Source organism: Mauremys mutica, chromosome 6 (assembly GCF_020497125.1).
Source record: "Mauremys mutica isolate MM-2020 ecotype Southern chromosome 6, ASM2049712v1, whole genome shotgun sequence".
NCBI lineage: Eukaryota > Metazoa > Chordata > Testudines > Geoemydidae > Mauremys > Mauremys mutica.
In genome coordinates, this window is record NC_059077.1 from 80,250,887 (window position 1) to 80,255,190 (window position 4,304).

Below are 4,304 nucleotides of genomic sequence, written 5' to 3' on the forward strand. Positions count from 1 at the left end.
GGCCAACCTCTCCATGCTGCGCATCTTTTAGTCCAGTGTAGATGTACCCTCAGAACAGGGGTTCTCAAACTGGAGGTCATGAGGTATCAGCTCCATAGAGCTGGCAACTCCCAGCCCCCATTTTAAATATAAATATAAAAATAACCCCCCTTTTTATGTATAAGAGGGGGGTCACACTCAGAGGCTTGCTTGTGAAAGGGGTCACCAATACAAAAAGTTTGAAAACCACTGCTTAAAAGGCTTTCTGCTTTTGAATTCAAATGCTACAGGTGATTGCTGTGCATTAGCGATACCTCACACACTACCAGCAAAGAAGTAATATCAAGATAATCAGACAAAGAAAACTTGAGTTTGTGGGATGCATGGGTCAAATGAGTGGATGAAGATTGCTGAAGAAAGGTTTTCAAGGGACTTGTGCAAGACACCAGGGGCACCTTCAGCAAGTGTGGTTTGATGCTGTGGCTGAGATGGGATATGGTACGCCACACTTCTCAAGGCTGGGCAAAGACTGAAATGTAGAGGAAAACTGCTGGCAATGACTTCCGTGTGCTGTTTACTGTTCATTGTGATTGTGACTTTTCATGCTTTGCACTATGAGAGAAGGTATGTATGTAATGTCCAAAACACTTTAGCAGCAATGATCCAGGCACCCTCTGATATTAACATTTGCACAAATGAAAAAGTGTTTGAACATAAACATCTATGAATGGATTTTAAAATTACATCTCCTAATATCACTGAAGAAAACTCAGAATTTCAATTCTCCAGGTGGTGTATAGAAAAGCAGGACTGGCCCTATGTTTTGTTGAGTCCTACACGAAGGAACTTGATTTGATTGGGGCCCCAATCAATCAGATTCACTCACCTTTATGGTCAGGTTGCACGATGTTCATTTAATTACAATGGTCCCTTGCTAACTCCTGTCTGCTGCAAACCTATCAGGCTGTGGTTACAATCTGCAGACTTTGACAAACCCCATATGTGGGCTGAAAACCCAGAAGATGGAGCCAGAGAGCAACACTCAAAAGCAGGGAGCAGAGGTAGCATACCAGGGTGACAGTTAAATGTAACTATCAATGGGAAGACAAGACAGTGCTCTGGCTGGTAACTCAGCGGAAAGCAGAGTTCTGGGGGGAGAGGGAGAGGTGTATACTAGATACTTTTAAATTCTGGGAATCATCAAATACTATTCATAAAATATTACCATAAAGTAAACTGGGCAAACAACTCATAGAATACAGTTTGTTCTACAATTTTCACCTTGTTTCTGGTCATGAACAGATACAAAAGTCCCTAATTTCTTAATTTGCAGTTATTCACAAGTGTATTTAGTGAATGATGTTAAGTTATTTGATTATTCATGACCAGCTCATTGTGAATATTCAAAAAATCACATTGTGTCACGTGAGTTTGTTTGTATTCCCTGACTGGAGAACTTCTATCAATCAACAGTGAAGTTTGAACTGCAAATTTTACACTTGACTATGAAATTTCAGGTTTGCTTTTGGTGACTATTTAGGCTCAAAGTTCATTTTCCGTGAGCATTCATACTAGCAAAGCTTGCTCACTAACAATATTTATTGAAAGCAAACACACAAATGAGAAAATGCATGAATGTAAAAAGATTAAAAACAAAGTTATTGGAATATTCACACATCCCACATATAACACATGCATCAAGTCAATCATTAGTAAAGTGATCCTATTTGTATGCACTAGTCTTAAAGGGTCACCTGAGAACAACCTGAGGCACTCTCTCCCTGTGGGCAGTGAGCATGTTGTGGGGGAATTTTTTTTTAATAGAAATATAGTTTTAGCCTCCTTTGAACCTCTTCATTGCTAATTGTCCCAATAAAATATCTTCTACTAGTGTTCTGATGTTCCACCACCCCTGCCTCCCAAAAAATCATAGAGAAAATATCAGTTTGGGCCTACTCAGCAAAACTGTGGAGACTGCTTTGTTAGCAGCTGAGTTTTTTCCCCACCTTTTAGATTGTCTGTCACTGAGTTATGGCCAATAGCTGCTGTGCCAGTACTTTGATCACTGGATCACCAATTAAATCCCACCCACGCCCAGAGTAAACCTGAGGGACAAAAACTGTGCCTGATAGATTGGGAATGGGCTGGAGACAGCTACAAGGCTAATTAATGCATTAGCCCAGAAAGTAGAAAGGCACAGAAAGAAAGTTCTCGGGGAGAGGGAGGACTTGTAGGCTTTTCACAGTCAGAGCCAAGAGATATCTTTCAGAGGGAAGTTGCTTTCTGTTTCTCCCCCTCCTTGTCTGAATGAGCTAAGGATTGTATGCTATTGTAAATAAAGAGCTGCACAAGTTTGTGAAGGTGATGGGAAAGAACACTATGTGAATTGTAAAGGTGTTTGACCAGAAGGTGATCTCCAAGCAGTTTGCAGCTAGAATAGAGCCAGCAGCAGGATGATATCCCATCACTTGATCCTAGCCACAATCTAGTCCTAGACTGTGTGCTCTGGCCTTTAACACATATGCACACACTATCTTATCCTGTGTCATTCCAGCGGACAGTGACATGAGTCTGGCAGGTGTTAGGAGTTGCAGGAGGTTGGTGCGGAGATGACAGACAGAAGTGTGGCATATCCTATTGATGTAAGATCGTTCTTTCATTTGCTTACTACCAAACAGTCTAATCTAATCAGATTTTAAAAAGATGTTTCATTCTCCCAATAGGTCCCAGCCTGGTATCCTGATATTGCAGCCGTTTGTTGATGTGCAGAATAGGTTCGGAACAGGAAGCAAAAACAAACGTGCAGGTTTCCTCACATGGTTCCACCAGTCAGCGTCAGCTAGGATTGATAGGTACCACCCCAGGACCAAGGTCTCCATTGTCATGCAGTCCTCAGCCACTGTTAAGACTGCAAACAAGGGTGCTAGTTAGGTATCTCTCAGAAATAGCAGTATCCACTGGAAGCTGGTCTGAGAACATGTTCACATCACATGGCCCAATAAACAGCTGGTTGGTAACAGTATCTGTCAAGGTGGAATTTTAAAATGATGACACAGAGGTGAAAGTCTCCAGCATGCCAATTACCAATACCGTGAGCCCTCCAGCACACTTCCTTATTGGATACTATGGGCCTGATTCAGCACCCTTTGAAAATCATCTGCTAACATTCCTGTTAATTTCAATGAGATCAGGAACAGGCTGTACTTTGGAAGTAGTATTTACTGCACACCGCTCAAATAACCTTTCTTCTATCAGCATTATACCTCCCTTCTGCCATGGAGAAACAAAGCACTGGAAGATACTTCAAAGATTTTCAAGGGAGGCTGGAATAAACAGGGAACTATTTTGGGTTTTATAAATGTTGTTGGTAAGAAGCCACATCAACCCATCCAACCTTAATGCATCTACATAAAATTTGTGAAAAGATGAAAATAGCAAGTTACTAAGCGATTTTGGGAAACTGATCTCTAGAATACAAAATGGGATTTTATATTCTCCTGTGGATCGATTGTAACATTACAGTCTGCCTTGAGAAGTGACAGTCATAGCTATACCCCCCAGGAACAGACCACGAAAGAGAATTGTGACTCAATCACAATTCTTCCCCTGGTCCGGGAGAGAGGGCAAGATTACCTTGATGTTTTTTGTGGTGTAGCTTATTCACCCTGTGAACCTGGTAGACACTTTGGCCAGCAAATTAGGAGTGTGGGGAGAGAGTGGAGCCAAGACTTCTTCCTCTCCCTTTCCTCATCTGTAGCCACCTTGCCCACAAGTAGGGTACGTAGGATGAGGAGTCCCTGCCTGCTCTATCTGAACAGGTCTTACTCACTTGAACAGGGGAATAAAGTGGTAAGGGGAAACAGGGTTAGTCTCCCTTTTATGTGGTGAGGCAGGGGAGTAAAGGGGCTAGAGTGTCACTTCTAGGAATTGGTTATTTGGAACCTTGTAGATGTTTTGCATGCTTTACCATCCAACATTAAGGGGGAGTGAGCAGCTAAATTGGATGTGGTGAAATGAGATAAGGAAGGAGTATTGGCCCCAAGGAGCAGATTACTGGTGATTTCCAGAAACACTAACTAGTTTGGTTTTTTGAACATACAGAAATTGGTCAATAATTGCATTGTTATGGGGTCTTGGTCAGACATCAAACTACTGTATAGGTAATTTACAGTGTTTATTACAGTACAGGCTATATATGCCCCTGTGAAATAATTTGCCCTTATAATGAAATAAAGATACTTGCCTTATTTTGTTCCCTCTCTGCATTGGGTCTGTGATAATGCTGTTCAGCTACATATTGTGGCTGTAGGATTTAAAACTGGAGC

General features: G+C 41.7%; 1 long non-coding RNA gene across 2 annotated transcripts; it reads left to right on the forward strand.

The window, feature by feature from the left end:
- Positions 1-232: 232 nt before the first annotated feature.
- Positions 233-4,104, forward strand: LOC123373348. Of its 2 annotated transcripts, none has more exons than XR_006580675.1 (3): positions 233-1,040; positions 2,534-2,621; positions 2,703-4,104. It is a non-coding gene; the product is annotated as an uncharacterized LOC123373348 (long non-coding RNA). The 2 variants fall into 2 exon arrangements; XR_006580676.1 differs by having other exon boundaries at positions 233-603.
- Positions 4,105-4,304: the final 200 nt, after the last annotated feature.